The sequence below is a fragment of the Canis aureus genome, chromosome 7, assembly GCF_053574225.1.
Source record: "Canis aureus isolate CA01 chromosome 7, VMU_Caureus_v.1.0, whole genome shotgun sequence".
Taxonomy (NCBI): Eukaryota; Metazoa; Chordata; class Mammalia; order Carnivora; family Canidae; genus Canis; species Canis aureus.
The window spans coordinates 48,125,649-48,137,935 of NC_135617.1; the positions used below are offsets into that span (position 1 = coordinate 48,125,649).

Consider the following 12,287-nt stretch of genomic DNA (forward strand, 5'->3'; position numbering starts at 1 on the left):
AGAGAGGCAGAGAGGGAGAAGCAGGATCCATGCAGGGAGCCCGAAGTGGTCATGCCCTGAGCCAAAGGCAGTCCTAAACCACTGAGCCACCCAGAAGTCCCAAAAGCTAGCCTTTCAAATGCAAAGCAACCAATCCGGAGCCCACACCCCAACTACCTCCTCCACTAGCTCTCACACTCAGAGCTACTATCCATGTGCCCTAATTACTGCAGGGACAGCTACCACAGGACGGACAGCTCCCGTGCAGCAGAGCGCACTGAAATTTTTCAAACTAACCAATCCTAAACTTGCTTACCCTTCCTAGCCTGTTTCTTCCAATGGAAACCACAATAAAGGCTCTTGCTCACATTTTCCCCCTACTCCGTTGCCTCCTGATTGACCCCAGTGCTTCCTGGCACCCCCAACCCTGGTGGCATGGTGGCACATCCCTTCCTCTTAGAGGAATTATTTCTATATTCTGTACACTTCCTTTTTTTTTTTTTTTTTTTTTTAGGTCTTGGCTTTCTCCTTTTATTTACCTTTTAGCTAACCCAGATCTTAAAATTACTTATAATGTAATCTTCATTTATTTTAGAACTACCTCTAATTCTTTCTGAGACAAGGTAAGAAATATCTGACTAAATAAAAGAATGAGTCATTAAATTATAAAACTTGCAAAGGAGTGCCCTTGTAAACTTACTTTTCAATCTATCAATATGAATTTTCCTTTTTTTTTTTAATCTCTATACCCAACATGGGGCTCGAACTCATGACCCTGAGATCAAGACTTGCAATGCTCTTCTTACAGAGCCAGCCAGGCACTCCATGCATTTTCCATTCTTTTTTTAAAAATATTTTATTTATTTATTCATGACAGACATAGAGAGAGGGTAGGGAGCAAAGACACAGGCAGAGGGAGAAGCAGGCTCCATGCAGGGAGCCCGATGTGGGAGTTGATCCCAGGACTCCAGGATCACGCCCTGGACCAAAGGCAGGCGCCAAACCGCTGAGCCACCCAGGGATTCCCTCCATTCTTTTTTTGATTCTTAGTGTCTGTACTACCTCCAGCCTCTGGAGGATGTTATTTCATTTTTTTAAAAGGTTTTATTTATTTATTCATGAGAGACACACACACACAGAGACAGAGGCAGAGACAGAAGCAGAGGGAGAAGCAGGCTCCATGCAGGGAACCTGATGTGTAGGATCTCCAGGATCAGGCCCTGGACTGAAGGCAGTGCTAAACTGCTGAGCCACCCGGGCTGCCCTGGAGGATGTTATTTCAAATGTAATTCTTTCATGTGAAAATACCTCTATTCTGTAAAAGAAGGTCTATAATATTTGAGGCAATAAACAACACCAAAACTTTGAGAAACCCTTCTTATCAACTAAATGTTAATCCAATGAGTGGGGCCATGCAGAGTGACAAGAAAGCTAAAAATATAGATTTTGATGGTTTATAAATTATATTAATTTTTAGTTAATATTTATTAGATGAATTCTTTCTTTGTCCCTACAATGTCAAATGTGCTCCCTCTGACAAATATATCGGTGGTTGCTGTCCATAAAACAAAACAAAATGAGGAGTGGCTCAGTCAGTTGGGCATCAGGCTCTTGATTTCCACTCGGGTCGTGATCTCGGGGTCGTGGAATCAAGAATCAAGCACTGTGCCCAGCTCCATGCTTGGCGTAGAGTCTGCTTGGCATTCTCCCTCTCCCTCTGCCTCCCTCCCCCTGCTTGCACTTTCTCTGTCTCAATAAATAAATAGTATTTTAAAATATATATATATATAAATAAAACAAAAGACTTCATCACTTTTTTTTAAGTTTTATTTATTTAAGTAATCTCTGCACCTGATGTGGGGCTCAAACTCACTACCAAGATGAAGAGTTGCATGCTCCTCTGACTGCACCAGCCAGGTGCCTTTTCATTACCTTTTCTAATTAAACAAGAAAAAAAATCTATTTAAGTAGTGTCATTTTCCTTAGACTCCTGCTATGCTATTTAAAGATCATTCCTCAAATGAATAAAAAAACAAGACACATTATGTATGGGGTCTACAGGAAACTCACTTCAGACCTAAAGACACACGACTGAAAGTGAAAGGATGGAAAAAGATATTCCATGCAAATGGAAGTGGGGGAAAAAAGCTGGTGGCAATACTTCTATCAGACAAAATATATATTAAAACAGAGACCGTAACAAGAGACAAAGAAGGGCATTACATAATGATAAAGGGATCAATCCAACAAGATGTAACAATTATAAATATCTATGCTTTCAACATTGGAGCATCTAAATACATAAAGTAAATATCAACAGAAATAAAAAGATTGCTAGTAATACAATAATAGTAAGGGGACTTTAATACCCCACTTACATCATGGATAGATCATCTAGGCAGAAAATCAATAAGGAAACAATGTACTTGAATGACACATTACCAAATGGGTTTAGATATATATAGAACATTCCAACCAAAAATAATAGAATACACACAAAATTTTTATGGTACAGTTCTGTGAATGTATTTTCTCTTCCTTATGATTTTCTTAATAACATTTTCTTTTCTCCAGCTTACTTTATTATAAGAATACAATATATAATATGTATAGCTTACAAAATATGTATTAACTATTTTTTTCTATTGGTAAGGCCTCTGGTCAACAATAGGCTATTAGTAGTTAAGTTTTCAAAGAGTTGAAATGTGGATTTTCAACCACATGGAGGGTTGGCACCCCAGCCCCATATTATTCAAAGGTCAACAGATTCATCTACTATGTGCTAGGCCCATTGCTGTGCTAGGATACAATGTGAGCCACAAAAGACAAAGTGCTTCTCCTTAGGGTACTTACAGTCTAGTGCCTGAAACTATAAAAGGATCACATAAATATGTGTAAAATGCAACCTCAAAAATCACTTGGAAAAAAAGAATAAAATGGGAAGATCTGGGAAGTCAGAAGAGGTTTTCTTAGGTGATGGGGTTACCTGTGTTTCCCCATTATATTAGCTAGATTCAAATGATACAGAAAGGAATAGATAGTGAGCCTACTACCACTGTGTGCCTCATTCTGCACACTAAAATAGAATTGAATCTCTTCATCTGTGCTAATTTTCTATTAACATACCCTCTTAATCTTTATCTTAGGCCAGTACCATTCCTTTCCACATCCTTCATTCCTGTTCCCCACGTTCATACAGCATCCTATTCTGCACACAGTTCTCTCCACAGACACCACTACTACTTACACACACACATACACACACACACACACACACCTCATCCTTCTCATGTCCCCACCCACTACAGTTCCTTTTCCTGTTCCCAATTACTAAGGGGAAAATATTCAGTGATGAATGACCACTACCATTTGCATTTTTATCAGCATTTGCATTTTCTGAGTACACATAATACTGACATTTGGAAAGTGTAAAAATGTGAAATTATGAATTAAGTTGCAAACCTCCTAAGAACTTCTTACATTTTATAGGTGGCTGGCTGTGGTAGATGGTATTTGGTTGATACCAAACTGGGACACATGGGTTTTAGAACAAATAGTATCATGTTGTTTGAGAACACTTATGAGATTCATAAAAGATATTTAAAACAGAATTTCTAGAAAATTCCTCTTTCCCATAAGAAATCATTCCTAAAACAAAACTCAAGGCAAACATCACTGTGAGATTGCCTGTGATCACTTTAGATACAAATACAGGTCAGATTACATCATTGTTAAATTATAATGTAAAGAGCCTGGGTTTTTCAGGGCTCTAAATGAAGTCTGGGCAGCAACTTGTTTTTTTGTTTGTTTGTTTGTTTTGTTTTGTTTTGTTTTTTTAGCAACTTGTTTTAAAATACACACACACACTCACATACAGGCACATGGTTTGTTACTAATCTTCCTCTGAGAGTTAAGAAAATACACACCCTAAGATGTCATACAGTAAGAACTTTACAATTGTTTATACCATATTAGGAAAAAAGCTTATCCCATGATTAACTAGAATGTTTTTCCTTTTGATTTGGTAACCATCACACTAGTTAAGGAAACCATGAAACAATTTAAGTTCATTGCAAGTTATTTGATGTCCATGTTGTGATTAGGAGTAATCTAATTTATATTATAATAATTCCCTCAAGGAATATTTGTGGGTAGGCAAAAAAAAAAAAAAATCTCATCTTTTTTCTATTTGGTAACACTGTATAGTATTATATTTTATTGGCAGGGAATTTTTAATGCTTTATTAGAGGGTTTTACTATATATTTTTTTAAAGATTTATTTATTTATTCATGAGAGACACAGAGAGAGAGAGAGGCAGAGGGAGAAGCAGGCTCCTCGCAGGGAGCCCGATGTGGGACTCGATCCTGGATCCCAGGATCATGCCCTGAGCCGAAGGCAGACACTCAACCACTGAGCCACCCAGGTGTCCTGGCTTTTACTATATTTTGACATGAAAGAAGTTTATGGTACTTTCATTTAGAGGTAGTAGAAGAAAGAAATCATTATTTATTGAGAATTTATGATGTGCCAAACAGTGTTCTGGACATTAACATGTCAGATCTCATTTAATTAGAATGAACATTGTACCGAACCAATTGAAGAACCAGTTATTGTTAATAATAATATTATTTTTTAAAGATTTTGTTTAGGGTGGGGGGTGGCTGGGAGGAGGAGCAGAGGGAGAGGGACAAGCAGACTCCACAATGAATGCTGAGCCCCATGTGGGACTCGATATCAGACACCAGAGAGCATGACCTGAGCTGAAATGAAGACTTGAACGCTCAACTGACTGAGCTACCCATGGGTCCCCTATTATTATTACTTTTTAATGACAAAGCTTTTCTACTTTTTTTTTTTTTTAGAGACAGCGTGCACATGCAAGCATGGGGGCCTAGGGAAGAGGGATAAGAGAGAATTCCAAGCTGGGCAGAGTCTGAGTCAGGGCTTAATACCATGACCTGGAGATCATGACTCCAGCTGAAATCAAGCCACTCAGGTGCCCATTAATGCTATTTTAAGTTTCCAAGAATTCTTTTTTGTTCTCATAATTTTCCTCTTTTTTACTTATCTGTTGTTTCATGAATGTGTTATTTTTTATTAAGTATCTATAGATTTTAATGAGCTGTTGTGTGTGGGTTTTTTTGTCGTTTTTAACTTTTTTCTAAGCTCTAGCTTATCCTTGGATTTTATCTCTGTTTTTTTTTTTTTAATTTTTATTTATTTATGATAGTCACACAGAGAGAGAGAGAGAGAGAGGCAGAGACACAGTCAGAGGGAGAAGCAGGCTCCATGCACCGGGAGCCTGACGTGGGATTCGATCCCGGGTCTCCAGGATCGCGCCCTGGGCCAAAGGCAGGCGCCAAACCGCTGCGCCACCCAGGGATCCCTTTATCTCTGTTTTTGATGTTGGAGGCTTTGTTTCAGTGTATGGGGATCCTTGACAATTCATTCACATTTAAGAGTGGAACATTAGGCACCTGGGTGGCTCAGTTGGTTAAACATCTGCTCAGGCCATAATCCTGGGGTCCTGTGGTGGAGCCCCACATTGTCATTGAGCTCCCTGCTCAGCAGAGAGTCGGCTTCTCTTTCTCCCTCTTCGCCCCCCTGTTCTGGCTCCCTCTGCTCTCTCCCTCTCTCTGTCCAATAAATAAATAAATAAAATCTTAAAAAAAAAAAAAAAAAGGAACATTCAAACCTGACTTGAAGCTGTGCGTGTATGAGCATGGCTTTGTCAAATAGTGGGCTTTACTATAGAGAGATCTGATTTTGGTGATTCTTGGAGAGACCTCCAATTATCAGTATCTTTAGTCCTTTTCTTTTGGGCTTCTTAGATCTCCAGAAAAAGCATGTCCAATGTTGTATGTGGAGGCTCTAAGTCAGCTTACTACTGATCTTGGAGCTGAGTGGCTTTAGAGTTTCTCCCTTCAATATGCAGACTTGCACTTGCTACTCTTGTTCTCAGTGTGGTAGCCTCCTCTCAGATGGGCCTGATGCTCCCTCTGGTTCACTTTTATTCAGAAAGCAAACAAAATCTGCTGTGGTGGGAGAGGGGCAGTTGGCCAGCTATATATGGTGGTAGGTAATGGGGGGGGGCAGTATAGGGAGAAAGCAAAGGAGATCTGGAGTATCTAACTGCTTCTTTTTTTTTTTTTTTTTTTTTTTTTATCTAACTGCTTCTGATCAAAACTTTCAAACGATTCTCCTGTTTTACCCTTCTTTTTCAGAGATTGCCAGTGTTTTAAAGTTTAAGTTTTATTATTATTTAGATAAGGAGATAATTGCCATGGAAAAGATAGTTTGTTATTCACCATTCCCAGAAGGAAGCCTGCCACACCACGAAGAGCCACAGGGGAAACACCAGGGTTGGTCAGCTGACAGAGGGAATAAAGGAACAGCCTTTATTGCAATTTCATAAGAGGACTCGGAGAGGCAGGGTAAGCAGGCTGAGGATTGGCTAGTTTAAATAATTTCAGCAGGCTCACAATAGCCAAACTGTGGAAGGAGCCTCCGTGTCCATCGAAAGATGAGTGGATAAAGAAGATGTGGTTTATGTATACAATGGAATATTCCTCAGCCATTGGAAACGACAAATACCCACTATTTGCTTCAACGTGGATGGAACTGGAGGGTATTATGCTGAGTGAAGTAAGTCAGTCGGAGAAGGACAAACATTATATGGTCTCATTCATGTGGGGAATATAAATAATAGTGAAAGGGAATATAAGGGAAGGGAGAAGAAATGTGTGGGAAATATCAGAAAGGGAGACAGAACATAAAGACTCCTAACTCTGGGAAACAAACTAGGGGTGGTGGAAGGGGAGGAGGGCGGGGGGTGGGGGTGAATGGGTGACGGGCACTGAGGGGGGCACTTGACGGGATGAGCACTGGGTGTTATTCTGTATGTTGGTAAATTGAACACCAATAAAAAATAAATTTATTAAAAAAAAATTTCAGCAGGCTCTGGGGCCTTGGGGCTGGCTGTCCTTAAGTGTGGATACCTGGTGTGGGATGATTAGGGCAGCAGAATAGTGGCCCAGAATGTAAGAATCCCTTAGAAGTGGTGAGGAGAGGAGCCCTGGGAGGTGTAGTCTCCCCACTACCAGTAAGGCCTCAGATGTCAAACCTCAGAATAAAGAGTTATGCTTAATACACTCAATCCGGGCAATTTCTGAGCCTCTGGGAGATATGTGGTGCAAGATGGCTCACTTATGGGGTTCTCCACTGCCTGTTGACGGTTCTGTTTTCCTGGATATAATATGATTATGACACGTGAAGACTTATCCCAATCCATCCACTCTCCAGCTTCCAAAATTGTTTGCTGTTGTTCTCTCCGAGTATGAGACATTTATGCCTTTGTTTTTTTTTTTTAAGATTTTTATTTATTTATTAATGAGAGACACAGAGAGAGAGAGAGAGAGAGGCAGAGACACAGGCAGAGGGAGAAGCAGGCTCCATGCAGGGAGCCCTATGCGGGACTTGATCCTGGGTCTCCAGGATCACGCCCTGGGCCAAAGGCAGGCGCCAAACCGCTGAGCCACCCAGGCTGCCCTATGCCTTTTTAAACATCCTTTAAGGTCATTTTAATGGGATCTGGAGAGGTGGTAAAGGTGAATGCTTGTGTTCAATCCACCATCTTTAACAGATACTCACAAAGTAAGTACCAACAATTTTTCCACTTACTCTGAAAGAAGGGAATATTTAACCACCACACTCCACCCGTACACCTGCCCAAAACAAGATATATAGTGGCCATATAACTATCTTAAAATATTTGAAGGGCTTCTGCATAGAAGGAAGAATAAACTTACCCTGAGCTCCTCCAGAGTCCATAACTAAGAACAATGAGTAGAAGTCTGAGAGATTTTACAGCTCAATAAAAGAAAAAAATATTAGAGCAGTCTAAAAATGTAATCTGCTGCTTCATGAAATAAAGAGCTTTCCATTATGAAACACACGTATTCATTCATGAACCCCTATCAAGTGCCCATTAGGACCAACATAGTTCTCTCTGACCTCAAGTTGCTCATGGTCTAACAGAGGGATAGAAAGGTCTGAGCCTAAAGATTCCTGATCCTCAAGGTCTTCTGTTATACTTACCATAGAATTTCTATTTCTTTAGGAGCACTTACAATTCCTTGCTTAATGTCTGTCTTTTTTTTTCAGAGCTCCATAAGGGTGAGAACTGTGTCTTTATTGAACATTACTTTACCACTTAGATTTAGTACGGTGCCTGATACATTGTAGGTGCCCTGAAGCAGACCAAACTTTAAATAACAGATTAAAGAGTAGCATGATATAAATATAATCATGGCACTAGAGGAGAATTCTAGAGGTCGAATTAAGTGCAGACATTTAATTTAGCATGGGATGATAAGGGAGGACTTTCCAAGGGGTGATGGCACTGAAATGAAGTCTTAAAGAACATTAAAGAGTTAGTAAGGCGGGGCGGGGCGCCTGGATGGCTCAGTCAGTTAAGCATGTGCTTTCAGCTCGAGTCATGATCCTGGGGTCCTGGGATCAAACCCCCATGTTGTCGGGCTCCCTGCTCACTTGGGAGTCTGCTTCTCCTCTCCATCTTCTCCCTCTGCACCTTCCCAACTCCTGCTTGTGCTCTCTTTCTGCACTTTCTCTCTCAAATAAATAAAAACCTTAAAAAAAAAAAGAATAAGGCAAGGAGGGAGAATAGAATTCTAGAAGAAACAATGATCAAAGTCACAGAGATATTAAGAACATGAGGCAATCTGTGAATTACAACATACTCTCTATAGCAGTTTAATAAGGAGCACATGAGTGAAGACCAGAGAGTAAGATCAGGGCAAAGTCATACTCAAGAGTTTGACAAAATGGCAATGGATATTATGCAAGGCTCTGAAGCAGGTTTTACAATTTAATTTAGATCATTCTGGCAGCAATGTGTAGGATGTAAGAGAGGTGGCAGGTAGAGGCAAAGAGACCAGTTGGGAATGTGGAAAGTAGAACAAAACTAGAACATGAACACAATTCAGCCAAGTTCTTCATTTTATAACAAAACTGGCCTTTCCTCCAGTTTCCAATAATAGGTTCCTCATTTCTGTCCAAGACCTCACTAGAATGGCTTTACCATCCATGTTACTATTCCGAATTACTTGGGTATTCTCTAATTGGATGGAAGCTCCTCTGCAGCTCTGATTTCTTTCTGACTTCTCACCAGAACTACCATCAGTGGTCCATTCATGGCAATATGGAATTTTTCTCACATGCACCCCAAAATCCTTCCAGTCTCTGCCCATTACCCAGTTCCAAAGCCACCTCCATAGTTTTAGGTATTTGTTATATCAGTAACCCACTTCTTAGTACCCATTTTCTGTCTTAGTTGTTTGGGGCTGCAATAAGAAAACACCATGGAATCCATAGAATGAATGGCTTATAAATATCAGATATTTATTTCTCACCGTTCTGGAGGCTGTAGATTTCAAGATCAAGGCATCAGTAGATTCGGTGTCCAGTGAGAACCTGCCTCCTGGGTCATGGACAGGCATCTTTTGCTGTGTCCTCACATGGCAGAGAGGGCAAATGAGCAGTCTGGAGTCCCTTTGATAAGGGCACTAATCTCACTGTTGAGGGCCCTGCTCTCATGACCCAATCCTCTATCAAAGGCCCTACCTCCTAACACCATCATGCTGGAGATGAGGATTTCAACATATGAATGGGGGAGGGTGTGCACACAATCAGTCATAGCATCTGACATCTATAATTAGCCAAAGATAGAATCTATCGTATCTCTTGCCATGTCTGTTCCCTGTTATTTATGGAACTATTTTTCACTACAAACCCAGAGACTTCTTCAGTGTTATTTCCTGGCTCTTATCATTAGCTGACAAGATTCATGCCTGTCCCTCCTAGTGGATTATGATCTGGTTCAGGGTAAGTTTAAGCTCACTTCCTTACATGTGAACCACTGGCACTAACTCAGTTCATGTGTCAACAGACAGCCTCTGCATATTGTCACAGTTTAATATTTGATATTTTCAAACATCTAGACACACAAAATATAGTTTTGATCAAAGAAACTATTTTCTTCCAAAGTCTAAGCATGATTGTTTTTTTTTTTTTTAAACAATGTTATTATTGACAGTGTTTGGTATGTGGAAGGCCGTCAACAACTATATGAGTCAACAACAACTATATGATAAATGAATGGACATTTCTGGTCAAGAAATCAATATAAAAGGCTGAGAATGGCAAACTGTGGGTAGGTTCTAGAAATGGTAATCAGACACATGTAAGCCCACAGTAAGAAGCCCACATGTAATCAAAATATCAGATACACGTAAGCCCACAGTAAGAAGGTGAGCTAGAGTGAAATGTTGGGGAGTCCTGAATGCTCAGAAGAGACATTAAGATTACCATCTAAGTATTCACAGAACCATTAAGATTTTGGTTATAATCAGATATCTGCTTAAGAAAGATAATTCTGAAATCTCCCATTTCAGGGATGAGTTTTCAAATGTCATTGAAATGACAAGTATAATATAAACATGGGAACAATTCTGTTTCAGGGATGGAAAAAGAGAAGATATAGGCCAGAGCAATTTCTACAAGACAAAGTGCAAACAGGACCAGAGTGGGGTGAGGGTTGGGGGGGTGAGGATAAGCAGCCTGAAATTCAATAAATGAAAAAGGAAAAGCTTGCTTGGGAAGTAAGCAATGATGCCCAGGACAGAACCCAGCCCCCCACACCTGGAGTGGAGGTAGTAAAGCTGCAGGGCTGTCAGCAGGAAGCCCTGCCAGAACAGCAGCTCATTAAGTCTGCCCTAGTGAAGTGAGCACAAAGGGGATGGATGTAGTGAACCTCTAAGAGGAGGATTGGTGCCTGTTGCCAAGGTGAGTGTGGGAAGGTGGGGTGGGGCAGCACCAAGGAACAACCCTAGAGAATAAACTTTGAGAAGCAGCCAGTGGGCACAGCAGTGAAATTCTGAGATAGCTTCCTCCCTATTTCCTATACTCTGTAAATCTTGCAAAATCACCACAGAAAATACAAACTTTTACTCCTTCTTTGAGACCAAAAGATTTGCCCAAAGACCCAGATAATCTCCAACACAGTTTATTTGAAATCCCAATACTGGACCAATATACTTAGGATGAACCACTAGAAAAGTTAACAAATTTCAAATTTTACTGACACACATGCACACACACACACACACAGACTTGAATAAAGGGACACTATGACGTTTCTACATAGAAAGACTCAATATGACAAAGATGACAATTTGCCCCAAATTAATCTATTTTTATGCAATCCCAACCAAAATCCTAAAGGGTTTGTATGAAGCATTTCATCAGGATTTCTTCTATTCTCGGAAGCCCAGCACTCCTTCCTCAGGAAAGGAATGATGAGCAAGCCCTACATGTCCTCCTTCAATCTGGTTCCATCTATGCCACGTGGGAAAAATTCCTTGAAATTTGTGCCATGTGGATGGTATTTTCCATATTCCAGTGTTAATGTAAATTGTTTTATTTTTTTAAAGATTTTATTTATTTATTAATGAGAGACACAAAGAGAGGCAGAGACATAGGCAGAGGGAGAAGCAGACTCCTCACAGGGAGCCTGATGTGTGACTTAATCCCCAAACTGGGATCATGCCCTGAGCCAAAGGCAGATGCTCAACCGCTGTACCACCCAGGCGTTCCATTGTAAGTTGTTTTAATTATCAATTGCTATGTAATACACAACTCCAAAATTTAGTAACTTAAAGCAATAATCATTTACTTGTTTGTGATTTTGCAGTTTCGGCAGGGCTCAGTGGGGTAGCTCATCTCTGCTATATTTGGCACTAGCAAGGCTGGTTTGACTGAGGCTGGGTGATCCATCTCCAAGACTACTCCAGATTGGTGCTGGCTGTCACACAGGAGCTCAGCTGGGGCTGTTCGCTGGAGCCCTTTATTTTTGCCACACAGGCCTTTTCACTTAACTGTTTCCTCACACCATGGCTGCTGGGTTTCAGAAGGAGGAAGCAGAAGGCTTATTAATGCCTGGGTTCAGAGATCCCAGGCTGTTACGTCTCTGCATTTAATTAGATGAAGCAGTTAGAGGCCCACATCAGATTCAAGAAGAGACATAAGCTCTCCCTCCTGATGGAAGTAGCTGCATGCACATATTTGGGGGCCGTCTTTGGAGACTATCTACTACTCAGGTTGTTCATCGATTTTATATTCCATTGGCCAGATTCCATAAAGGATATCCAAATGTTAGTGCTTAAGCCATCACCTTTCTTAGAAGTAGTTCCAAATAAATATTAATTTAAATATAATTCATCATTAAAGC

At 40.4% G+C, this 12,287-nt stretch overlaps 1 protein-coding gene across 4 annotated transcripts in view; it reads right to left on the reverse strand.

Moving 5' to 3' along the window:
* RAB23 (RAB23, member RAS oncogene family) overlaps nucleotides 1-12,287 on the reverse strand; it is a 74,790-nt gene that overhangs the window by 23,433 nt on the left and 39,070 nt on the right. The window contains exon 8 of one of the 4 annotated variants that reach the window (XR_013383284.1): nucleotides 1,837-1,916. The exons of 1 other annotated variant lie outside the window; for it this stretch is intronic. The gene's annotated coding sequence lies outside the window, so the exon portion shown is untranslated. Of the gene's footprint in view, nucleotides 1-1,836; nucleotides 1,917-11,047; nucleotides 11,957-12,287 lie in introns of those variants that run through there. 2 more of the 4 variants (XR_013383286.1, XR_013383283.1) reach the window with 2 other exon arrangements.